General features: G+C 52.5%; 1 protein-coding gene across 3 annotated transcripts in view; it reads right to left on the minus strand.

The window, feature by feature from the left end:
* The window catches only part of LOC310882974 (uncharacterized protein), a 74,532-nt gene that overhangs the window by 21,247 nt on the left and 26,472 nt on the right, over positions 1–26,813 (minus strand). Inside the window, exon 1 of one of the 3 annotated variants that reach the window (XR_014573254.1) lies at positions 20–49. The exons of 1 other annotated variant lie outside the window; for it this stretch is intronic. The gene's annotated coding sequence lies outside the window, so the exon portion shown is untranslated. Of the gene's footprint in view, positions 1–19; positions 3,938–26,813 lie in introns of those variants that run through there. One more of the 3 variants, XM_083802529.1, reaches the window with a different exon arrangement.

Genomic DNA, 26,813 nt, shown 5'->3' on the forward strand with positions numbered 1-26,813 from the left:
GTGCTAAGATGTAACTTACCCTCTAATGGGATCATTTACAGCTTCACCCTCTGCCATCAAAAAGTTTCCTCTCCATCTGAGCTGTGTTTCACAGGTGAGCTCCCGGACCAGCTGCTCAGCTGGCGTTCATCATCGTCCTGCACCTTACTGCACCGGCGGAGGCTCGGCTTGGGGGCTTAACACGTGGAGGAGCCCACATCCGCAATTACACCAAATGTTTTGCTTTCCATGTCCACTAGCACTCATGGAATTAATCTACTTGTAATTAATGCACATAATCTACTTAGCGTAAGTAATGTACTTCCCCTCATTTACATGGGCAAGTGTTTATTAGTTTTTACTTTTATTATCCATAATGCAAAAATATTCCACAAATCTCAAAGAAAATTGCTTGCTGGAATTCATTAGCCAGAAATTGCCGAGTGCTGTGCACTAATTTACAAGCGCGTATCTGAGTTCTGGCACATGTCACAATGATGTAAAAAATATTTCTGAAAGTGGCGCTACAGCAGTTATTGAATAAAATTTCATCATTCCTGTCACCCGCCAAACGACTGTGCCGTGCTTATGACACAATAGGACCTGACCTGACTGCGGCCTCTGACATCCAGCCAAATAAAGAAGTTAGGCACTGATAGCACATAACAGAGCTCGAGATGTTTGGGAAGTTTAATAAAACTGAAGAATATTCACCGTGTGCCGCAGACTGCCAGCCTGCTGTGACGAAGGGGCCCCCAGCACCGGGGGGCCGCAGCCCGCTCTGCAGCAGGGTGCGAGGGGCTGGGCACGGCCGCTGCACGAGGGGCCTGCAGCCCGTGTGAATGTGAATGGTTGGCTTGCATTACAAAATCAAATTATTTCCATTTATACATGTTTAATGAGGATTTCAAAAGCATATGATGTAGCTAATGCTTCAAGGCTGCGAGCAGGCGCTCTGAGCAGGGGATGAGGAGCGCTGCTCTGCCTCCGCGCCGTGTCCAGGAGGCCGGGCTCTGAGCTCCTGCACTTCCCTGCGAGCCTGAGCATTGCCTGCACTCCACAAGCTGGGTTCAAAGGTTGTTTTTTCAGACACTAGCAGCTGAAACACGTTCCAGCTCTGTGGCTTCACCTGCCCCTCCGTCCCGCGGAGCCGTGGTCGCCTGCAGCACCAAACGTGGGGCCAACCCGAGCGACGAGAACAAACCTTGCTCATTAACAAGCTGTTAAATAATTAATAAGTTTACATATAATTGCTTCTGTGTACATAATCTTGCATTTTCAGAAAACTATCATCAATTTTCAGTTAGTTCCACTCGAGGAAACAAGGGCTAATGCTTTCATTTGAGCAGATGAATATTTATGAAGTGCTTGTTCTGGCTGGGGAAAAGAGGATTATTCGGCTTGGCGGCGGGGCGAGGGTGGCTGCTGGGACGTGCCCATGCCATCGGTGTCTGACGGCGCTCATCCTGCTGCCACAGTGCTGATGCGAGGCAGGGTTCTCGTTTGCTCTCGTTTTACAGAGCTTTCCCTGATACCCGTAACTCATTCTCCAAAAAGCGTTATCATCGTTTAAACTGAAAATGGCCACGGCCTGATGGGAGAAAATGCTTAAATGTGTTCAGACAAAACGCCTATATTTGCCATACGTACCACAGCCATAAACACGCTATCTGGGCTTATTATGAGACCAGGGGAGCTCTCCCGCTAGGCCTTTAACAAAAGCGTGCTTCAGAAATGCGTGATTGCTCAGTGTCTAAATCATTTACCCATATGCTGCTCAGTCAGCTCTCATTCCAGCCTTGGATCTGAGCACCTTCCAGTAATGCTTGCAGGGACATGCCTCGTGTCAGAGCGGGTACCGGCTGCATAAATCCTGCCAAGTGCTTTCACGTCCCACAAGCAAAGCGTTTGCGACTCGGCTGCATCGCCGTGCACGCCGCCCGCGGTAGCAGCGGGGAAGGCTGCGATGCCCAGGTCACCGCTGAGGGTCTGAGGCCCTGAGAGGCAAAGCGACTTCCAGCTGATCACCCGGGGCAGGTGGCAAGGGCAGGAATTCAGGACAGGTCACCTAGTGCCTTAATTACTTTAGAAATAAATCATCTGGGCATTCCTTACTCGTAGCTCCCTTGTCAGCACGTGTCAGCCCCGACTTCTCCCGTCCACCTTTCCCCCTGAGGATGTCACTCTAATAATGAGAACGAGCAGGCTCGATGTAACCTCGTGCTCCCCTGCGTCCCCTCTGCTGCTACCGCTGCGATGCCTCAGCCTGCACGGTGCCCAGCACGGTGCCGTGTGGGAATGCCACCGTGGGAACAACACCAGGGGAACGCCACCGTGGGAACGCCACCACCCCTGAGCCCCCCTGCTGCTCGCCGGTGATCGCAAGGTCCCCACCAGCAGACCACTTCTGCCTGGCTGCAGCTCCGGTCCCGACCACCCCGCCAGGAGGACTGCAGCAGAGCCGCGCTGCTCCCGGGAGCTGCAGGGCGCCTCTCCCCGTGGCACGCTGGGGATCAGTGTCCTTGAAACGCCGTAACGCAGCGCTGCAACAGCTCGGTGCCACATGAATCTGAGCTGGAAGAGAATCTTTTGATCTCCAACTGTTTGTGCCCCTTCCCTTCGTTTTGCACCGTGGCTCTGCAGCACGCACCTCCTCAGCTTCCGTGCCTTAAGAAGTCCTCCAGCAGCCTTGACTCTCTGTAGAAACCAAATATTTTGACTTTGGTATTTATTACTGATTTTTAAAAGTGTGTTCTGAGTGAATAATAAATGTTGTTTTTTTTTAGGCCGCTGGTGTTTCTTAATCTAAAGCACAAGGTACGGTAGCAACAGACATTTGCTTTTGCTCCATCTATTTATAAAATAATAGTAGCTGCAGTTTAGCTGGAAAAATGTAATTACCACACAAGTTCTCACAGGTCCTAATTAGTGCAACATTTAAGTATATGCTTAAACAGGCGCCTGTTTGATGGCAGTTAAGCACATTTTGAACATGGGCTCTGCACAGGCTGATGGCAGTCAGCTGAATTGGGGCCATGCCCTTCCAAATTCACTTTGCTTTTATCAAAAGCTGACGTTTGCACACCTTGAAAATACAGAAGTTATTTTTATCCCTGACATGACCAAGCAGTGCATGATCATGACGGGTTCCAGCCATCAAAGGCGTTGTTATCTTCATGCCGAGCCTGCTCTAAAGAGATTACGGCAGCCGGGAAGCCGAACTGAGGAGGGGTGAGGAGGGGCGCTGAGCCCACGGAGTGGGGCTGTGCCCAGACAGCATCTCCAGGCCAAACGCTGCTCATTTGCCCTTTTCTGGCAACCGGAGGAAATAAAGCAGCTCTAATCCCACCTGAAAAAACAGTTAGCTGGCAAGCGTTACTCATCTGCCGGTGAGTGCTGCGGAGCGAGCGTGCAGCCCGCGAAATAAAAACGGTGTAACGTTTGAGAGCAACACCGGCCGAGTTTGCCTTATCGTGGAGGGATAAAACAGAAACTACAGAGCACATACAACCACATTAACCAAACGTGCAGACATGGCTACTAGTCATTCTTCATCGGGTCCAGCCGTCTTTATTTCACGTACCTTGATCCTGTAACCCAAGGAAGGTCGTGCCGCTGAAAAGCCACGCGAAGAACCAGCCCTCGTGTGCCCTGGGTCTGCACTGGTGAGGCCAGCGCTGCTCACAGCGTGGGGAGCACAGCCTGGCCTTCCTTTATCCCTCATCTTAATGGGTACCCATCAAGCGCAACAGAGAATAATCGAGGCTTTAAAAAGAAACCTTACCCACTAACCTGTAATCAAAGTTTTGCTAATCCAGGAGATTTTTTTTATTTTCTCATTTTTTTTTCTCTTTGTATTGGCAATGACATTAGCTCAGCAAAACCACAATCAAGCTAATTAAATGAGCAACTTACTTATTAACAGATTGCAAGCTTTTCGACAAGATTTAGCAGGTTTCCCCCCTCCGAATTTAAACTCCTTATACACCAGAAGTAAGGCAGGATGCACTTAAAAGCTGACCTGCACAGCACGAGCTGCAGTGCTGCGCTCTGCTCTGCAGGGCAGGGGGCTGGTGGGCAGCCGAAGCACTGCGCTGGGTATGGAAACCCCTGCTCAAATCGGGTCATGTCCATCTGGAAGGGAGGTTTATTCCAAGGGGTGCACGGGCTGGGCCAGTCCCTGTGCACCCGGGGAGCATCCGTGGCCGTCCCCACATCTGAGGGCAAGGGGAGTGCTTTTGGCAGAGCGAGGAGCCAGCGCCGAGCGTAAGCTCCTCTATTTACACAAGCTTTTGTCGTCTTATTTCTCAGACTGAGATACTCAGATGATGTACTCTTGTGTCAATGCCTAAGTAGCTGGAATTTAATTCCTGACTTAATATTTCCCTGGATGCTTATTTATAATGAACCGAAGAAAAAATATCATCTTCCCTAGTGGAAGTGGAGCAAGCAGTTAATTGCAGGTACTCTTTGAAGCGCAGAATGAGGATTCAGGAGTACACGAAATCCCCTCGCAGGGAGCACTGAGCTCGCTGCCTCCCGGAGCTGTGGCACCGGGGCAGAGGCTGGTGGCAGCAGCCAGCGGCAGGGCCACCACGGTGTCACCAGCAGGTGCCCAGCAGCCACGCACCCGCAGCTCCCAGCCCGGCTCCTGGCAGTTTCTGCCCAGCCCAACCTCCTGTCCCCCAATTAGCGCTCTGCAGATGTGATTTCTGATTACAGCACGCCGCTCATACCGGAGGACATCTCTGTATGGACTTTAAACAAACACCCTCCTTATCTCCAGGCAGTTCTGGAGAAGTACTCAGAAAACATGTGTGTGTGCTGAGATGCACAAATGCTGTAAGCAGCTTCAGCCCCAGCTGCAGTCACTGCAAGGACCAGTTCTGCCCAGAGCCCTGCTCAGCACCAAGGGGACTCGATCGCCCTCGGCACCGATGCACGTTTGCGTGTGCTTGGCTTGTCCACACCTCTGCTGGCACACGCCGCTGCGTTTGATGGATGTCGTGCTGCAGAGAGCAGTTCGGGACTCGGTGCCCTTGCTTTGGGCGCTCACTCACCGATGATAAGAATGACTGATTACTGCACTTTTCACTTTGGTTTCATCCAAAGGCTTCAGGAGGCACGGCAAACAAAACTAGGCATCCCCAAATCATCATGCTAAAGTGAAAAAGTTGTTTAATTTACTCCAAATCAGCCTGAAAAAGGACAGATGTCTTGTTTCCTCTCCAAAGCAATCTACTTTATCAAAATAAGGAATTTTGAAGAAGTAAGAGTGAAAAGGCAAGAGTGCTCCCGGTGTGCTTGCACCAGGCTGCACAGCCAGTAGCTGCTGGGCTCTGTGCCAAAACCACCTCTTTGTGCTGCTTTTGGGTGGAAAACACTTTCACATCCTCTGCTTGTCAAACTTCCCCTGGACAGAGCCGAGAGGTGTGACCTGTGCCACGAGAAGTCGCGGGGCCGCACTGGCGTGGCTGCGCAAGCTCGGCTCCCTGCGCGCAGCCTCCCGCCGCATCAGCATGCATGCAGCCTCCCCGAGCCCTGACTCGCACGTCTGGATGAAAACAGCTCTGAAATCAGTGGATAGAAAATTAAAAACTCCCCAGAGAGTTTGCTCAAATCTGTCGCTCCATGTTCAGGAAGAACAGCTGCTGCCTGCGCTCAGGAGACCCAGCTCCATTCTCCGGAATGAATTCAGCATCACCCTTTTCCACTCCGAATTTAGACTTGTCTTTCTCTTTCCCCTTCAGTTCCCCCAGTCTGCCCCAAGATAAGTAACACAGAGGCCACGAGAGTCTCTTCCACACGCACAGGGCAGGCTGGTGCTTGCAGCGGGGCCTCTGCTCTGCTCCTGTGCACCGCAGCAGCTGAGACCCCAACGGCTGGAGCACGCAGCGTGCCGCCACCTCGCGAGACCCCTCTGGTTCCTCCGGCTCTGTGCTTCGTGGCTGTGGAGATCTTGCTCTGTTCTCTCCCCACGGTTGGCATTTTGGCTCAGGAGCCTCTCCCTGTCTGCTTTTCCCTTCCTCCCTGCTCCTCCCCTGGGTGCACGAGGGGGAGGGAGGCTGCACGCCTGGGCTGCTGCTCCGGGGCCGGCAGGGTCGGTGCCCCGTGGGTCGCTCCCCGGTGCTCGGCGCAACGCGAGCATCCCTGCCAAGCGTGCCTTCCCAGGGCTCCCGCACCAGCGGAGCCGGGCGCTAATTGGCTTCATTATGACACAGAATGACTATGATTTGTACCGTGTGTGCCAAGAGGGATGCAGATGTCATTTTGAATCATTATTGTCTTGTGGCAAAGGGACTACAAGCTGAGAAAACAGGATCTTTGCACAGAAAGGCCTGTGATCCACCTACAGCCCAAGAGGATGCTCGTGAATAAGCAAAACGTGAGGAACAAGGGTGCAGCAGCCCCGCCGGGCCGTCGGCATTGCCACCGGCATCAGACAACAGCGGCCGGCCCCAGCCACGTGGGGAGGGAGGGCAGGAGCCGAGGGGCAAGCCGTGAGTGCAGCTGACAGGGCATTAACAAGGGGCCAACGAAAGCCCTTCTGCTTTTCCAACCCCTGCCCCTGTGGCAACGCCAAAGGAAGAAAGAAATCCCTAAATAATGCACCCCCAGGACTCTCGTAAAAGATGGGTCCGTGAAAGTGAGGACACTGATCGGAGCAGCGCGGCTGGGAGGTGGCTGCCCAGCCACAGCAAAACTGGCATCAAGGTGTGAGACCAGAGGATGGCTGGAGGGCCCGAGGGAAGTGCAGGATCAGGCCAACCCCGCAGGACCCAGGGACAGCAGCACAGGGGCCGTGCCACCCCCAGGGGCCCCCTTGGACGAAGCCTCCGCAGGGCCCATCCTTCCAGCCACCCTGTGCTTTTAAGGAAAGCCCCAGGTTAAAATTTCAAGACCTCACAGCGATGGTGTTAGGGAAATCATCCCCGTTTTCACCATAGAAAATGGCTCAGCGCTTCCCTGGAGCAATTTCCCCTTTTGCATTGCTCACTTGCGTGGGAAATCTTAGGCTGCTGTATTAAAAAAAAACACGGATAATTGTTACTGTTCAGCGGCATCATAGCTTCAAAAATCAGCATCCCTGCTTTTTTTCAAGAAACATACCCCCAGGCAGTTTCTTTTGCATATAAGAGTACAAAGAAAGTTTAAATGAGAAAAAAATCATATCAGCAAAGCGCGTTTATATAGATGAATTATTTTGAAAATTTCTGAGCATTCAAACCAATTGGAGTAGATCTGAATTACAGAATTATAAGCAACAAGTTCATTTTGATCCTCGAGGCTAAAAAGTTATAATTAGCGCATGCACCATAAAACTAGTTTTTAATTAAATAAGCTTCAGAATGCAGGAAGTTTTATGAAGTCCCTCCCTCCCTCACACAACACGCTCGTACGAACGGCCTCCACGGGGGGATGCTGCGGATCTCAAGCACTGGAAGCATTAAGCAGAATTTTAAAGAAAGGAAAGAAAGAAATAGCAAATTAGGCAACCGCGGCTCCCCCCGCACGAGGAGCCCACGGCGAGCGGCTGGGGTTTGTACATTAGCAGCCAGCAGAACGATCGCAGGGAAATGAGCTGGAAAGACGGGTCGCGGCAGTGGGTTAGGGCGCATTTACGGCCCTGTGGTGTCCTGCGTCACGCTGATGGCGGCCGTGGCGAGGCCGGAGCCCCCGCCGGGGTCTCGCCTGGGTCCGTGTGTGGGATCCCTGCCCCGAGAGGGCTCGGCCCGTGCGCGTGCTGGGAAGCCCGTGCCTTCCCGAGGGCCTGCCAGGAGGTTATCACGCGTGCCTTCGGCATCCCCGGGGCGGCCCGGCAATATGTCCCGCTACCTGTTGCCTGAAGCAGAGCGCTCGGTTTATTCATGAAAAGCATATGTTGCGGTACGAGCATGGAAATGCCATCTCTCACAGATGTCTCTCCCTTCGCACTTTCAAAAGGCTGTGGGAGAAGGTGACATATGGCACCTCAGCTCGCAGCCTTCGGATCGACACCGGCGGGGCCGGGGAAGGAGAGGAGGGATGCTCCCGAGCCCCCGTGGGCTGCGAGCACCACGCCGCTGGCACCGGCACCCCGCACGGGCAGGGAAGCGCTGGAGCTAAAAACAAGCCAACGAGCAAGTTCCTCCTTGCCAACACCAAAACCGAACCTCTTGTTCTTGAAATATATAATTAAAAGCACGCTCTCATAATTATAAGATTTTATTCCACTTGAGCGAAGGCAGAGGTCTGGCAGGTTTCAAGTTAATGTGGTTTCTCCTCGATCTGTGTCCAGGGGGAGTGCAGCACGGCTGGGGCAGAGGCTGCAGGAGGCTGCTTGCCTCGGCGTGGGGTTAGGAACCTCTGTGGGTGCTGTCTGGGAGCAGAAAACTAGCACTTGCTGTCTCCGAGAATTACAAAAAATCATCTTTTTTGGTTTTACAAGTGAGTGATGGGAACTGGCTTGGCTGATCCTGAGGGGACAGGGAAACTTGTCATCACAAATACCTTTCATGGCTAGGAAAGCGAACGCTACTATTTTCCCTCAATATCCAAAATTATCTGCAAATGCCGTTACTGTAATATTCTATAAATATTCCGTGTTCTCAAAGCCTCCTTCTCAGCAACGCTGCCCACCTGCCAAAAGCCCACTCCTCTCTCCAGACAGTGCACAAAATCCACCCAGCCCACTGCTGCCTTCCCAGGAGCGACAAATGGCACAAAGAAAAAAGCTCCGGTAACGTGGGGTCCAACCCATCCCACCCAGCCCCGGAGCTGGAAAGCTGGGAGAGCTCTGACTGCAGGGAGGGTGCCAAGTGGTCCGGCCAGGGGAAGGCGTTTGTCTCCGTGAAAGCACCCTGGGAGGTTACAGCCACCCAATAATCATTGCTTTATTCTAAGGAAAAAAGGAAAAAAAAAAATCCTGCTAACCTATTTCCATGCCATTCCTCTTCTCTGGAGGGGAACAATCAATGCTGAGGATCTGCACAAAAATTAGTTCCTGTAAGATCTGAGGGATCTGTCTGCTTCTGCACTGAACGCTGAGAGTGAGCCTATAAATCCAGTTAGTCACACTTACTGGATTACATTGGACCTTGCACTTGTGCTTTTATTAACAAGATTGTTTACTATATAAGAAGCTTTATATAACTGTGAATCATGCGTGATTTGGATAACTGCACAGATGATGAGCTTGCCAGCCATCAGTTTTCTCTGTGCTCGTGTTAACCTCCAGCTCCCAGCCCATACTTAAAAAAATAAATAAAAACCTTGCTAAGATAATTAAAAAGCTGACTCTAATCCACTGTGGGGGATTTCAGTCTCTGTTACTCCGGCCTGATAGAGCAGTACCAGAGCCGATGCCGAGCGGGGACGGTGCCCTCCCCGGGCTGGTGCCTGCCCTCGCCCTGCAGGAGGGGGCTCAGGCTGGGGGGGTCCTGCTTTCCTCGGGACCCCACCAGGAAGGCACACATCAGGCAAGCCGTGCCATCTCCACCCCATGCTGGCACGGTGGTTACAGGACAGCAAATCAGTTACCGGTGGCCTCACCGACAACGTGCAAGCACCGAAGGCAAAGTCACGGAGACAGAACCATGCGCTACCCACGGGGAGCACGTCAGTCGTACCCAGTATAATTAAACATCTATTTTATCACAGCTGAGCAACCCCTATAGCACCCCAAATGCTCACTCAGCTTCTCCGTTCATCCCTTTCCATCCCAGTTTATGTCTAAACCTTTTTTTAAGAAACTCTGCCAAATGGCCTGCCTACAGTACATGGCACAGGCATCAGCGCGAGAGGACACGGACAAGCAGCGCCGGTTAATGGCTCTACCAGGTAAACACATCAGTTTTAGTAAACTACTAATCTTTAAGGATGAGTTTGCTCAATAGCATGGATTTCTGAAATCAATTCACAACAGCGATGCTGTAATGATACAAGAGGACCGGTGCTGGTGGCTAAGCCAGGCACCATCCTCCACCTGACTGCAGCAGGGCTCGAGTGAGCCAAAAACGCCAGCAAGGGAGCACATTTCCATCTGCGCCCAGGCTGCGTTAATCCTCAAACAGAGTTAATTCATTTACCATCATTTATTCCACCTATCAGTCCCCACGAAATTAATTTACAGCCCTGTTGCTATGCCACAGCCCAGCATAAGTCACCGTGTCAGCGCGCCCGTGGAACGGAGCGGCGCTGTTATTAACGGCACCGGGGGAAGGAAGCCAGGCTGCAGCCGCCAGCCAGCTCCCGCTGCGGACGCCAGCAGAGCATGCGATGCCCCGCAGCAGCAGGAATCCCTGCACAAAGCCAGGTTTCCCACACGGTGAAGACACAACTCACACCCTAAATCCATGTCCTACAACCGAGCGAGGTCCTGCGGGGCCGGGGCCCTGCCTCCGGAGGTGGCAGCCGCCGAACAGCCAGCACTGTCCCCAAACTTCAGAGCCTGCGTCTGGCAGCGCGGCGCACCCTCGTCAGCTGTTTAATGCTACGAGCGAGGTTTGTTGGATAAATAAATATTCTAGAGACACTCCAGGTTATGTATTTTTCATGAGCTCATTATGCTATCAGAAACGGCACCCTTTAAGAGGATCAGATGCATCTATAACAGAAATAATTTTTGTAATGAATAATCTGTTTGAAAAGCGGGTTCTGATCATCTCAATGAAAAAAAATAAAAAAAGCAGCCTGGGTTGCTTTGCTCGGCTGCAGAGGCGGGGGGGATGCTGCAAGGCCAGGCAGGAGCCTGGTCCCCGAGGAGCCCCAGAGAGCAGAGAGGGGTGGGCTGGGGACGAAGGGGAGCAGCAACCGCGGCTACGGCTGCGCTAGCAGGAGGGCAGGCAGTGCCCTGCCAGCGAGGTGTGCCTGGGAAACGCTGCGGACGGCTTTCCGAGGCACGCTACTATTTGAAAACTACATAAAAGCGCACATTTTCTGCAAAATCACAGAGTCTTTGGGGAAACCGGAGAGCTCTTCGCTTCCCCATGGGACATCTCTGGCAGAGCTGTGCTGCTGGTGTTATGTTCACGCAGAAGATGACGACAGCAACAACTCTGGGATTCTTTTGAAATACTTTATACAGCTATTATTGTGCTAGATTTAGACCACGGATTTAGATATTGATTGACTCTGAGGCTGCAAGCAAAGAGTGCTAATTAGTACATGAAACAAAAAGCCAGCTTTTAATTAAATACAGCTTAGCTAGAAAGACCTGTTATAGAAAACTCTCCTTGCAAGACAGAAATGCATTCGGGAGGGTTTCCGAGCAGGGCTGAGGCTGGAATGGAGCAAGGTGCAGGGGCTGCGTTGGTCGGGGGTCCCAAGAGGGGGTCCCACAGCAGATGGGGGCAGCTGCACCCCAGCTCGGGGCAGTGCCTCTGGAGACCCCCACCCACCCAGGCCAGGGCCACTTGAGCTGTGCTGCAAGCACCACCTTATTTGCAGAGTCACGGCTTTAATTCAGGGGAAGTCTGGGTGCAGACTGGTTTTCTGAGATGCTGCCTTTGGAGAATTCGAGGCAAAACATTGCCGAGATCAAAGAGCCCTGCATGCAACAGCAGCCGTGGGCTGAGAGCAGTGGGGGCTGAGATGCTGCCTCGGGACGACCCTAAAAGCCTTCCCTTCCCACTCAGGATTACAGCGTGATTCCTGGTGAGGAAACATTTCCTTTTCCCTCACCTAGCAGGCGTCCATCCTCGGCAGGGCCCCTCGCCACAGCCCCCAGCACAGACCAGAGGCAGGCGTCAGCGCGGAGCCGGCACCGCGCCGCAGCCACGAGCTGCGTCTTGCTGTTGCAAGACTGATTCTATGATTCTATAAGTAACCAAACAAGCAGCAACTAGCAGAGAATAATATTAATATTAAAAAGGCATTTATGGTTTTAATCAAGCTTTGGGGGAAAAGACAGCTTAACACGGCACTTTACACAGTTGATAAAATGTTTGACATTTACTGGTGTCTGTAATGAATCTTGTCTCAATTTTCTCTTTTAAAATGCCACTCCAGATACTCTATCTATCTGTAGGGTTTAAACAGCACTTATCCAACAAAGTGTTGCCACGACTAAGAATACTAAACGGCGGCTCGGCAGCACATGGCAGGCCATGGACTTGCTGGCACATGGGTGAGCACGGCGAGGGCTCCGCAGCCCCAGCACGGCGCGGCTGCAACCCCCGTGTGCCCCTCGTTGTCCAGGCAAATGCTCCCCTTGTCTCTCTTACAAACAGCAGCCTTGTGGCCTTTTCTCAATTATCAGTTACCCTAGATATCAAAGTGAGATGCCGGCCCCAGAAAACTGCATGTTTTCATTTGCCGTGACCTTCCCCTTCCTCCTCGCACGCTTTGATCAGTAATGAAATTCGTAAGCACAGCCCTGGCAGCAAGGTTGGTGTTAGCCTTCAAAATCAGCTCTGTCGAGACGAATTGGTAAAATGCATCCGCATCCCGCTAGAAATGCTGCTTTGTTCTTGTCCGTAAACCTTCCTCCAGATGCTGAAATTCAGTTTAAGTCTTACTCTTTGAAGCTTTTCCCTTTCATTAAGTTTTGGAAAGGGAACCAGCAGTACGGCGGGACCGGCTCGGCTGGCAGCCACAAACTCCTTGTGATCCCTCCCGAACCGTTCATCAGAACCCACGAGCATTGCAGAAATATCACCAGCCAAGTGGCCACTGCTTTAGCATAGGATGTTGGCCACTTAAGACTTCGGAGCTGGACACAAGCTAGCACAAGCCTAGGACAGAGAGGAGACAGAGACGTGCCAAACCTCCCAGGACAGCAGTGGGTGCAGGATGAGCCTGAGATACCCGTCCTGCTCTGCAGGTGCTACGGGCCCAGATGCAAGAGAAATGCCCCCGTGGGACTCATGTACCCTGCTGGGGGGCCAGCAGCCACCCCTTGGTGCCCAGCCCTGCCCACAGAGCTGGGCACGACGGCACGGTGGCCGCACGTTATCAGTCGGTGGCAGTCGTCTTCTGCAAACAGCCCGCGCCCCGCGCCGCCGCTGCTCTGAGGAGCGTTTGTGCTCCTCTTCTGGAAGGACACTGCGGGGGAATATCAGCAGCAAACACACAGGCAGCCTCTTCCAGGCGGCGTGGCTCTGTCCTGTGCTTCTCTTTGTACCAACACTTCACCGTTGCTTTCTTTTCTCTCTTTTTTTTTCTTTTTTCTTCCAGGGGAAGAAATGAATTATTCTATGAAAGTTAGTGCCTGTCTCAGGAGCCTGGTATAGAAAATTAGGTTTTAATAGCTTTGAAATTGAGGTTCTTTGGGTCAATAGGACAAGATTCTGCCAGTAGAATGACAGATCCATAAAGGGGAAAAAAAAAAGCAAATATTTTGTTACTCATCAGAGAGTCACAGTCCAAAGATAGCAAGCAGTAGCTTAAAATACTGCTGTGATCTTCAGGCTATGGTAATGTTTAGTCATAAGCTCCTTTTTCCTTTTGTTGCTTGTATCTATATTAGCTTTGGGAACGGAGCACTTGCCTTGCTGTCCTCGGACGTGCCTGGGAATTCCTAAAGTTACTGCTGCAGTCTGGAAGTTAGCTATCAGAAAAAAACCCTCGGCCTTTCCAGACTGTTTTATAGCCGCTGTTCTCGGCCACTTGGTGCCTGTGAGTGAGCGAACCCAATAACGGCCCCAACAAACAGAGCACAGAACTCCTTCAGGAGAGGCAGGGGGCTGCAGGGGGGCTGGGAACCCTCCCGTGGCACCAGGAGGGCAGGGGGATGCGGGCTGAGGGCTCCCGGCACCACCGCAAGGAGCCCACCGAAGGCGAGCGCTGAAGCGGCTCGTGTCACTCGGTGACGAGTCTCTCCGGCACTTACTCCATCAGCAGCCTTTTAAAAACACAGGTGATGGAATGAAAGCAACCTATTAATACGAGAACAGGTAATTACTAGCGAGCTGTTTGAAGGGGAAAAGCGAAATGAGATAAAAACCAACGCACTTTAAACGGAAAATGTAAACAAGCTAGAGACAATGCCCTCATTACCAGGGAGTTGGAGTTTGATCCCACTTTTGCTAATTAAAAGCGGAGCGAAATCAATTAAATGAAAACAAGGAGACTCTCGACGCCGCTACCCGCAGACCAAGAGTAATGCGGGGAGGGAACCGGGAGCTCGCCCACCGGCGGCGCCGAGCCGAGGGGCTGCGCTGCCCGCCCAGCGCGGCCCCCCCCGAGCCGCTGCCCCCTGCTCGCCCCCCCGGACCTCTGCACGCCGCGGTGGTGGCTGGGCTGGGGACGGGAGCAAATGGCCGGGCTCCTCCGACAGCCCCACGCAGTGCTCCTGGTGTAGCGGCAGTGTCAGCCCCCACGGGCAGGGAGCTCCCCGAGGATGCCCCGCAGCTCACAGGGAGCGCTGGAAGCCAAGGCAGGGGCAGGGGGAGCCCAGGGCCTCAGCAGGGCACGGACAGACACTGCGGGTCCCGGCAGCCTTGAGCGCGAGCTAGCACGGAGAAAAGCTGCTAATTCAGCTGGCATCGAAATTGCTTCACATCCAGCAGGCCAGAAAACTTCCAGAGAACTTCTGCCAACAAGCACTGGAATTATTTGACTCACTATTAAATGGGATGAATGGATCGTAATTATTCCTAATTTCATATTCAGAGATCATTACCATCCCTACGAAGGGTAGATAGGGAGGTCCTTGAGATCCTGCAAGTTAGTTTAAATATTCATAGAGCTGAGAAAAAACGCTCAGGGTTTGGATGTGCTGTGAGGGGGGACGTGCCTCTGACCAAAGAGGCCGGGAGCTTCTCCCTGCGCCACGGAGCTGGCCTTGGGAAGGAGCAGTGGTACAGTCTCGACCCGACGTGCGTCAGCTCACGTGCACCCCTGTTACAGGAACACAGCCCAAGGGCACAAAGTGGCTTTACTGCTGTGCAGTAACACAAACACGGCTGCCGTTCCACTCACTGGGAATTTTCTCTTGCAAGTGCCAGCACAATCTAAACTCGCACTTCTTCGGCTTGACGCATGCGGAACTAATGCCGTTAACACCGCCAGCCTGGTACGGGCGATAGGAATTGTCATCCTGGACAAGTTCCCGGGGATATCTGTGGCTGGAGTTTTTCTATGGGCTTTTTATTCATGAGTGGCAACAGGTCGCTCTCCTGCCGCCCCGGGAGAGGAAGCGTCCCTGCTCCTGGTGTGCTGCCTGGGGCTGGGAGCCGGCGTGGGCTGCACGAGCCTGCAGCAAGGGCTCTGCCTGGGTCTGTGCTCAGACTTCCTTCAGGAGCAGCCAGGGAAGAGATCAAGCCCACACACTGCCACCACTGTGTCAGCAGCAATAGAAGCAATCTCATAATTACCTAAGCCAGAAGTTGCTTTTTTCCTTGTAATATGCATTCCATATGGCACAGGAACTGAAGGCATATAAACAATGGAGCTAAGGAGATTTTTAAAGGAGATTATTACATTAAAAGACTTAGAAATATGCTATTGATGCAAAAATGTGCATCTAGAAACTGCAGCAGTTCTCTGTATGTGCCTCGTCGAGATGTGCAATACCTGAGCTGTAAAGCAGTGGTGGAGGGCAGGAGCAGCACCCATGGGTCAGTCTGGGTTCAGGTTTACAGTCTCTTGCGTTTCACCAAGGTACTTTGATCCACTGCCTCCCTGCATGGCTGATAAATCAGCGTGTGTAATGACTGCAGTGGCTTTCCCATAATTTCCACACTCAAGGTTTCACTGCAGCACTAAATCACCGACCCGTGCCGCGACCTCCAGAGCTGGCCTCGCAGCACCGTGCCCGAGGCAGGGAGCGGTGCCACACCTGGCAGGGTTTCAGCATTTCGGGTTCCTGCTTCCCCAGACCTTTCCCATCTCGCTGGCAGCACGGAGATACGGTGCTCACGCCTTCACGCGGTGACCCTGCCAAGCCCCACCAGCCGCACTTGTTCATTGCTCCGCTCACAGCCATTCCCCCAGCCCACCCGCTCTGGTGGGGCACCAATTGCCACGGCAAGGGGAGCCAGCCCCATGCTGCCGCCGGGTGCACCCCGGGGTGGGGAGCCCTGCTCTGGGCAGCGCGCGGAGGACGGGAGCCAGGGGAGGGCTCTTGGCAGGAGCGCTCCTCCTGCAGACGCACAAAGGCGTGCAACCAGAGACCGATGATTTACACACTGAATTACGCCTACTGCACACGCTCCCCTAATGTATGGAAATGTCACACTGCTTTAACTATTGTGCCGAACTTCTGTCCTCCAATCAATGTCCAATTTCCTTCCAAGGATAAAGCTGTACATTATTTTTGGCTGACCAATTCAGCTCAGGGCACTCTAATTTTTCCCCATGCACTCGGAGGACAAATGCTTCACCGTGACTGCCTCAGAGCAATGACAGAACAAGCACATTTCTAATGACTGGCAGTCTGCACAAAATATATTAAATATATTAACTGTGGCACTTGCTGGGTCTCAGGAGATGCTCTCGGAGCTGCTCACGTGCTTCGACTCCGCTCCCCAGCGCCCAGAGGGCGGCTCATTGCTCTCCTCTTCTGCTTGGAGAATTCCCTGCCCCTGAATCGTGGCCGGCTGGAGGTCACCAACGTTTGCAGGCATCGTCTTCGTGCCCGGCCGCGGGCAGATGTCTCGCAGCCCAGCGGGTGCAGCCGCCCAGCCCAGCATCCCCGGGGCGAGCACAGCACCGAGCCGGCAGGGCAGAGCGGGGAACACATCCAGGATGGCACAACCAAATGTTCTGCTGGCTTGGTAATACTTGTAATCGTGATGGGCTGGATGCTCACAGCCTGGGCCCGCGGGGGCTTTCCCATGGCCCTGCCCACCTGGGTACCCCCAGCATCCCAGCTGGAAACGGGGCCGGCTCCAGCCCGCGGAGCAGCCACCTACAAGCAACCATACCCAGCTCCTGCGCTGGAGGCGATTCCCAGGGCTTGTTCTCAAAGCACATGTGGCCTGGAATTTTATTATATATTCAATAAAATAATAAATAAAAAAAGCACTGCAAGATAACACCCTGAGCGGCATCTGCCACGTGGGCTGCTGCTGCTGGGAAGATGGGAAAATTGCCCTTTGTTCTACAAAAATAAATCTGAGGGAAAGCCCTTTATAAGCAGGCAGTGTTCTCTGGGGGCTGCCAAGGACTTCACAGGCATCACCATGAATAACAGTTTATCTGCAGAGTTTCATTCAAAATGAAGCCTCAGACATGGCCTAAAATTATGGGGACACTGTGAAAATGGCTTTATAAACTATTGCTTTTTCTCTATGAGCAGCAGCAAAGTACAGGCCAGACAAAAGCCAGCCGAGACTCTAAATGTAATAAATAAGTCAGTGGAGCTGATAAAAATAAAGGATGAAATATAATTCAGCCACTCAGTGACAGATCCCATCTTAGCTTTGATATAGGGTCTGTTGAAACTGTCATTGCTTCAGGAAATTAAAGAATGAGCCCATTAGTAGGGATATTTAAAGATGTTCATATTAAGATTACGACTTCCCAGACTTAGCCCGCGCAGGGAACGCGTGCAGCTCTGCAGCCGTTCTTCGCAGCCCCGTGCCCCACGAGGCGCCTGGGTGCTGGTGCAGGACATGGGACGTGGAGCAAATGCCCCCACTGGCTCCCACCCAAATGGGGGGAAGGAGGCACAACCCACGCAGGTGCAAAGCCGAGGCACCCAGGCATCGTGAGAGCACCCATGGGTGCCCAGCCCCACGTCCCTGCCAAGGCACCCGCTTGGCTCTTGCCACCGACGCCAGGTCAGGGCAGACAGCCTGGGTGCCCAGGAGCAGGGAAAGCTTAACTTCTGGGTTGCCATGGCAATAGGAATAATTGGCCTAAACCCAAAAAGAAAGCACCACGTGGGCCAACCAATATTACGGGGGGAATCGCGATCGCAGCCGCGCGCCGTGCCCCCGCTCCGCAGCCCCGCTCGGGCAGCGCTGGGGCTGCGCCCCAAGAGCCAGCCCCCGCAGCATCGCTGCCCTTTTCCTCCGCTTTCAGCTACCCAAGCAAACACCACTGCTGGCAACAACGAAGTAAAGCACATAATGAAAACAAATAAACAGACGGCTGTGAAGTGTGAAGGGAAAGAGGAAAGAGGCTGAAGAGGAGGCTGCAGGCGCGGGCTGGGAGGGGGCAGGCGCACGCCCCTGCCTCAAGGACAAGGGGATGCTCGTAAAAAAACAACGGCATAAAAAGGTTAAGATCTCCAGTCCTGGCATGTTGAAAAACTGATGGATAATTGTAATTAGCTTTCAGAATTTTTAATTATAGAAGGGGTATAAATAATCACAAAGCACAGCTTCACTAATGAGAGTCCTTGTGCTAAGAAACACAGAGATGCATTTGTTAGGGAGACTTTGAAAGCTCTGCTGTTAATTAGGTGTCTCACAGCCAGCAGGGTTTCAGGAGAAGGAGAAACATGTATACATTTAAATCAGGCTCATTGTGAGAGGTATCCAACATCAATTACGGGATAGCAGGGTGCTAAAATGAATGCACTTTGTAATTAGCAAGTGGATCTGAAAGGCAGAGAACAGCCTTTGCTTTCCCTTCAGGTGCCTTTCGTAGGTATTTAGTTCTGGTCAAGACCCGGGGAGGAGGAGAGCTGACCTACCATCCGCACAGCACCCGAGGGCAGCGGCTCCTCCGCAGGGCTGGGGTCAGACGCAGCTTCCCAGAGCACTGCTTCCATCACCCGGCCCTGTGCTGCTGCTTTTATTGGCAGGGAAGCTGAGGAGGAGGGGGAAGCCTTGATTAGTTTAATTAAGTGTGGGAAGCGAGAATTGGGAGCCAGGAGAGAGCCTGGGTTTCAGTTCCCCATCCCTAAAACCGAGCGTGGGCACTGGTGGATGCTGCTGGCCCCGCTTTGCTCCATCCCTGTGTGGGCTTGTGTGAAGCCCTGCCTCCTCTGGTTCCACCATGGGCACAGTTGTAATAAAACAGAACAAAATACAACTGTAGTTAAATAGAGAAAATAAGAATATTTTTCTTCCCCTGCCTTATTTCCCCCACCTTTATGGGGAGAGATGTGAGCCTGAACTCCAGCCAGACGATGCCGCACTCATGGAAATGTTGAGGAAAGACAGGAAAAACGCAGTTATCAATAGTTTCGCCAAGCTTTGGATGTGCCTCTTTATGAATTTTGAGCTGCTTTCTGAGCCAGCACTTCTCTTTCTGGAACTGCAAAATGGCTAGACAAAAAGAGAGCAGCTTGGTGTGTCTGCTGCTAGTGGTTAGTTTATGTTTTCTCTCTGGTTATAAACAAACAGAACAGGAGATGACAAAGACTGGAGAAATACTTCTTAAAGCCTGTGTCTGCTCGGTTTTAGCTGCCTGCACGCATGACCATGCAGGGTCCCTAGATTTTCCTTTTTGACTATGAATTGTAAGCCTTGCCACAGGAGTTTGTGCAAGCAATTATGTTTAGCCTGTATTTGGCTAAATCTAATGAAGCAACGATAAACAGCTCAGCGTTTTCTTCCCTAATGAATAATGAATATTAATTTGGCTGTCAGAAAGGAACCTCTGCTCGGCACACAAGATCAGATTTCCCTGTTAAAACCTGGGGAAAAGTATGGCAGTTTGGGAGAGCCTGCATCTCCTCCTGTTCATACCTGCGCAGGAGAGAGCAGGCGCAGCTTTCTGTGAGCCCGACCCACGCCAGCACTACGTCCAGTAGTAAGTCAGTGAAGTGTCGAGGTTTTGCCTGGATTTGCAGAGTTAGGGAACAACCTGCCAGCACTCGGTTTATGTAGACTGTGCAGGCAAGAGCTGACTCGGTTTTTAAGGTATTTTCCCTGCACAGCGAGGCCCTGCAGAAAGCTGACTCCAAGGGCACGGTCCCAGGGCTCTGTGCAGGAGCCGCGGTGTGGTGCTGGGGCGGCACCAGGGCGGCTGGGGAGCCCCTGCCCGGCAGCAGCCGCACCGAGCATCAGTATTTCAGGCATCTGCGGCGCTCCATCCCGCAGGCACAGGCAGCAGCACTACCAGGAATCCTCAACCAACGCGCTGCAGGGAGCGCCTGAAGTGGGAGAACCGCGTGCGGCTCTTTTACGAGCTGTTTGCCGCCACATCAATAATCCCACGGAATTTATGGCGCATCGCTACATATGCCGGTTATTTTCTGCATCCCCCGTGTAACGTCTGCATCTGTCCGTAGGTGTGTGCATGCAATGTTCGCGGGGATTTGTCCCCCCCCGCAAGCAGAGGACGCCCCCGTGCCGCCTTCGCAGCCTCCTCGCGGTGCCTCCTGAGTTGCCTGCTCAGCCCTCCATGGGCTCCTCCGTTCTAATTTTTTAATTACTTTGCTTATTGCCTTTCCTTTTCTTTTTTTTTTTATTTAATTTTTTTTTACTACTTCACTATTTTGTTTCTATTACTTTTCTGTGTGGCGTGTCCCCGCAACATGCACACCAGAGGAGCACAGCCCAGTACGAAACACCAGAGCCATCGTTTCAGACAGGACATTGTTAGCGAGTGAGACGCAGGCCAGAAAGCCAGGACTGCTCTCAGCAGAAGGCCGACGTACACCTAGACCCCTGTTTTTACATATGGTACGTTTGTGTGTGTCCTAGGCATTAAAATATAAATCGCCACAGACCATCTGCTGCACCTATTGCCAGACAGAGTTTGCAGGGGCATAACAATGATGAATGGTATGGAGAAATCACAAAAAGCTGCCTAATACATCTTATGAGAGATTGTGAAAGCTACCTGCATCCAGCCGAAACACCTTTTCCTAGCTGTAAATTATTTACCTGCTCTCTTAGATTGGATACAGCTGGAATTAACATCTGTGGCCCATAGGAAGAAAATTTCAAAGCAACCAGTGCTGGAAAAACAAATCCTAAGAGTAGTGAGCCATAAGCTTTAACTACAGCGAGCCGGAGCCCCGAAGTACGCAGGAAGGTAGTGAATTTTTTTTGCATCAGTACACAGGACGACGTTTCAGTGAAACTCGTAAATAGCTGGAAGGTATAAAACTGTTAGGGAGACTAAACGCCCATTGTATTGGAGAGCAAGCGGCACCACAGCATTTTAATTCTGTTCTTCCTTGAGAATAAGACTCCTGCTGCTGCTTTGAGCTGTTCCTGTGCCGGGTGCAGCTCTGCAGGCAGACAGGATGAGCGTGCCCAGGGATGTTTGGTGGGAAAGGGTCCTGGGGCGAGCAGCCTTCACTAGGCAAGCAGGGAGCAGCCTGTTCGTGTTAGCACTTCCACCAGGGATGTTCACATCCACTACAGCTATTACATTAATGCTCAGGAATGATCACACCCACCACAAAGCTTGTTATGCTCCATAAAAATTTAATGGAAAATGAAATGTGCTGTTGTGTGTAAATCAATATTGTTATTCTCCTTTGGCAAACTATGAAATATATTGTTTTCATAATAAAAGACATAATGGCAACATACAGGTATTGAATAGAGAAGAAGGAAACCAAGAGACGGGAAGGAATATGTGAACCTCCCGCTGCGGCTGTGTCCCTCTCTCTGTTCCCATTACCCGTATCTCGACCAGCTCCATCTGACGAGGCTTGCAGCGATGTCCACATCTTCAGAAATCACAGAGAGGGTTCTCGCTATCAGCCAAAGCGTCGGTTCCCAGCCGTGCCGCGGTGCAGGGTGCCAGCCGGGCACGTCACCGCCGCACTGGGGACGGAGCCGATGGGGCTGCGGCCGCAGGGCTGGCACCGGCCGGGGCCACCGCGCGTCCCCCAGCCCCGTCCCCCCGCCAGCCACCTCTGCAGCAGAGCAGCTCCAGCAATCGCGCCTGGGCGGGCGGGAGGGTGGCGAGGACATTGCTCTTTTTCTCTCCGCTGTCATGTTTCTGTCGCCGTTATGAATTACTCGGGGAGCGTGCAGTACAAACACAACTTGTGATCATTTATTTCAGGCAGGAGGGAGACGAGCCTCCAGCCCGTGCCTCATACCCATGCGAGGGGCGGCGCAGCACGGCCGGCGTTCAGGGAGGCCGGGCAAGCGGCTGCTGAGCTTCCAAGAAGCCAAAAGCAGTTGTAGTGTTTTAGGCAGACATGGCCAGAGCAAATCCTCCGGTGGAGATCTGTGCCTCTGACGGTGAATTACCAGGGCAACGTTTCATCCCACAATTCTCACTTTTTACATGGTAATTCCTACTAGTGTTTTCTCTTCAGGCAACTGCTGGTGGCTCCTGGAAGCTGTGGGCCCTGGCACAGCAGCTCCGGGGCTCTCCGAGGCCCCTCTTCCCTCCTGGGCGATGCTTGTGCCTCGGCTCCTGCTGGGGCTGCACGGATCCGCTCCTGCAGGCTGCGATCGCTGCATCCCACAGCCCGGCTGTGGTCCGAGAAGCACAAACCGTTTGTAATGAGCCCAAACGCACCACGGCTTCAGCAGCTGTACCAGCCCCACGCTGAGCTCCAAAAATACCGGTGTGTGGCTTCCCCTCTCTGCCTCTTTCTTCTTCTGTTTCTGAGTGAAATATCAAAGCACAGCCCTGGAGAAAAATCTGAGGTCTTCAGCTTTACAGGCGCACATTAAGCTGCCATTTGATGGTCATTTTGAGCAGCGCAGGAAACGCTCAGCCACCGCCTGCTGCCGCTGGGGGAACACTAGGGCTGGGGGCTGCGGGCACCAGCCCCATCCTGGCCACTGGCAGCCGGTCTCGGGGGGCTCGCAGGGTCACCACAGCTCCGGCCCGCTGCTGGCTCGTCCGTGCTGCTCGCAGCAAAGCCTCGGCGCTGGAGCCACGCTCATCTCTTCCTGACTTTAACCTGCATGGGGGAGCAGGACCCCGGCAGCGCCTGGCGGCACGGTGACGGCCGGGCTGGCTCCCCGAGCACGCTGCTCGCTGAGAGCACCCCGCAGAGGAGGGGATTGAGCCTTTCCCCGCTGCTGCTCTCAGCAGCCCTGGTGGCACACGTCTGGTTTCTCGGTGTTGCTCTCAAGCACCGGCAGCCCGTGTCAGATGCTGTGCCAAAGGCTTGTGAGCCAGCCCGAAGGCAACGGGGATCGAGTCCTACCTTCCAGCAGTGCCCGGGGAGCGGGGCTGGCGCTGCCTTCTTCTCATCGACACAGCCACAAAGCCTGCGGGAGGAACACGGGAGCACGCCAGAACAAGGAAGGAGATCGGAGAAACAGTGACAGGTTTAAAAACAGACACAAAACTCTGAATTTGGCAAAAGGAAGCGACTCCAGCGCCTCTTTCAGCGCAGTCTCAAGGAGCCCCTGGGCTGGCTGTGCCCGGGGACAGCGGGCAGCTGGGGGCAGGCGCTGGTGCAGCTCAGCACCAGCGTCACGGCTCCTTCTTTTCTCATGCTGTCCTCGTGCACCTCAACAGGGAACAAGACGAGGCCAAGCACTGGAGAGTACATCAGCTGCCTTGCTACAAATACTCAAAGCATGCTAAAACGTTTGCACGTATGACTGAACTTTGTTCTCTGCTATCCCAAGCTCCCAGCACTTCTGCAGCCCACTGATACTCAGCACTTCAAAACTGCATTTTTCCAGGAGTCTGGCTACAAAATGGATGCGTTGGGCTGGTGTTCTTACTGCTGTGGTTGTGACCAAGTTTCCCTTAGAACAAAAATGAGGAGGTGAAAGAGAGGATGTTGTAAATACAATATCCATTCCAATTCAAATAAAATTATAGCAAATAGAATCTGCAGCATTGGAGATAAAAATGGTAATGAGTTTTAATGGTTCACTTTGATTTCCTCCATTGAAATCAGCTCCAGGAGGCTGATATTGTGTCAGGGAGATGCTGGATCCCCACTCACACATCAGACAGCTGCACAGCTCGCAGGGGGCGAGGACGGGAGCGCTGCGCTGCTGCTGCTGCTGCTGCAGAGCGTCTAGGCTGGGGTGAGCGCGGAGAGCTGCGAGAGGCAGCCGTGCAATTAGACCGGTTATTGATCCTTAATATGCTTTAAATCAATAATCTGGGCAAAGCTGAGAGCTGAATTGATGCTACAGGGGTATGAAGTATCCATAAAATTGTCATCTAATTATTCTAGGGAGGTGAGCTTCTGGTCTGCTGTTGGTTAGCTGAGCAGAGACGTAGCTGTCTAGAGAAAAGCATGATCTGATGTGTTACTTCATTTATTAAGTGCACACGTTACTGCCAGATATGTGTACTTAGGTATTGCTCCAGCGCTGTACCTGGTCCTTTCATCAAAGAGCTGCATTCAGCCTAATCACGCACATATACACACACACAATCACCTCAAAGCAGAAATTCAGACTTGTAATCTTCTATTCCCTAAAAGCAAAGTGTGATTGAATTTATGACTGATAACAGTGATAACCGATAAATTAATGATCTTTCTCCAGACGTGTGTGATTAGCCATTGTACCAGACGAGCAGAGAACAAATTACGGAATTACAAGTGAACCACCTCTGCAGACCTGCAGTTACAAAGCACCCAGGAGCCTGGCTTCAGGAAAACAGCGATCACGTAAGTGTGAAGTAAAATCCTATAATTCCAGCAAACAGTTTGTTGCTGTCCAGACAAGCCTTAATTTACAGCAGCCCTCTTCGCTGAGAAAAATGAAGTGATCTCTCCAAGGCAGGGCAATGACAGGAGGCAAGTTTGGCTTGACTCGACTTCAGTCTGTCTACAAAACCTCCTGTGCTGGCCCCTGAGGATGGAGGGTTTAGAAAGTAACAAACATTTTAATCAGTGTTATTATTGCTTTCAATGCCATGCTAATGGATAGGAGAGCGTGGCGGTGCCACCAAGAAACCACCCGTGTTTCAAGGCGCTCTTCCAACTCAACGCGCCGGGGCTGGGGCGAGCGCCTGGCTCCACATCCAGAGCTGCCTCCAGAGAGCTCCGCGGTCATTTGCTTCCTTTGCACTGCAGCCTCCTCTCCTCTTCTCCTCTGCTGTCTGTTTCCTTTTGCCTTGCCGAGGAGGAACATTTGATGCCATTTTCGAAAAGAAGCGATGAGCGGCTCTGGCGTGGGCCCAGGGGCTGCGCGGCACTGAGCCGAGCCTGCTCGGGACTGACCTCAGCACCTCGCCGTGCTCGTGAGCAGACATGTGGGTCAAATAGCAGGAGGAAATCTTGAAATCTTGAATTTTTTATTTTTTTTTTCCTCAGGGTACTCAAGGGCAAAATTTGAGCATCAGAGGAAAGGAGAAGTATTCCTGGGTTGATTTGTGAACATCTTGTAGAGACGTCTGGGATCAGATCTGAAAATATTTTAGCGATGCAGAGAGTGATTCAGAGAGTCATCTGGGTTATCCACCCCTCGCTGAGGCTGTGATTGAAATGTTTGTGGCTGAATATCATCCGGGAAGAGCAGAGCCGTCATACCCGCTGCATAAACTGTCATGTTTATATCCCAGGATCTCCTCAGCCTCGTAGCAAGGCTGAAAGGAGCATTCATCATTTTCATGCACGCTCTCCTGCCTTTCTCGCTCAGCGGCGGCGCCGGCCCCAGCCCGTGGCACCGAAGGCTTGCAGGGGACGTGGCCCCGTTCCCCAGCCTGCCCGCAGTGCTTGGCGGGGCAGAAGGAGATGAAGCACCCACAGCACGGGAGGAGCTGGCCCCAAGCCCCATGGCACGGGCTCGTCGCCGCAGGAGGGAATTACGGCAGGAATGGCACATGGGGGCTGACCCCCACGTACCGGGGGCTGGCTCGCCCCAGCCCGTGCCGGACACAGCCTGGTACGGCCCCACAGGGTCCCTGCACACGCTGCAGGCGGAGGCACCGCAGTGCACGAGCAGCCCCCCGTGTCCTCCCCAGCCCCTCTCCCGGCGGGTGCTGCTGGCTCCTCGCTGCCGGCACGCTCGGGTGGAAGCGCTTCGGTTCCTCCCTCCCTGGCTAGCCAGCTGCCCAAAGACAAACTGTCCTCCCTTGGGGTGCACGTTATAAATGCTTAAGCAAATTAGCCATAAATAGAAAATGTAACATATGGGTCTGTAGATAATGTTTCATTATAAATTATCATATTCTCCAGGGAGATACGCCTCTTCCCTTCACACCAAAGACTTTGTGTTTCTTCTTCTGTGCAGATTGCAAGTTTCTTCTTCTCTCTCCTTTTTTTTTTTTTTTGGTAGCTGTTCTGACAACACTTGGACTCAGTAGTTGATTTCCTGGGTGCGGAAATTGGGATATAAAACTCACTTCTACTGCAAATCCCCTCGGATTTAATACCCTCTCATTAAAAAAAGAAAAGAAGTTAATGCAGTTCTGATGAAAGGTGTCTGAAGGAAAGCGCTGAAGATTACATTTTGCTGTTTACCCACGGCGCAGTCACACCAAGGACAACAAGGCCATTCCTCACTGCCCCACGAGCTCCCGCGCGCTGCGCAGGACGGCTGCAAGGCACGAGCCTGTTTAGATTTCCTGACTGCATTTAAATGAATCACTTTCCAGATCAAGAGTGCCCATGAATTATTCCCTCTGTAGAGCTGATTTCTGAAGTTCCCTTCTTCTCCTGCTTGGCTGAAACGTTCAGGGAGGCGCTGCCCTGAACACGCGCCCGCCGCCCCCGTGCCCTCCAGACACCGCAGACCCCAGGAGGCTTAGGTGAGCCCTCCCCTCAGAAACACCTGAAAACTGCTGTTACTCGTCTAGTTACACAGTCCTCAAAAGATCAAACTCCCTAGACAGCATGAAATTCACCTTCTACACACTGAAAGTTAACTTTTTTTTCCTTATAATTCTGCGGGTTTACTCCACACTAATCTGGAATCAAGTTCCCAGTGGCCACTTGGCAGGCTTCAGCTCGCTATGGGGAGGCATTTCTCCGCTTGCAGAGATCTTCCTTGGCTGACAATTTGCGTGTAGATCACACGCAGACATCAGCAGAAAGCCGATATTTTTCAGCAAAATCAGTGCATATGTAGACAGAGAATTCATAGTTGGAAGTTACAAGCACCAAGCAGTTTTCT

The sequence above is a fragment of the Anser anser genome, assembly GCF_964211835.1.
Source record: "Anser anser genome assembly, chromosome: 17".
NCBI lineage: Eukaryota > Metazoa > Chordata > Aves > Anseriformes > Anatidae > Anser > Anser anser.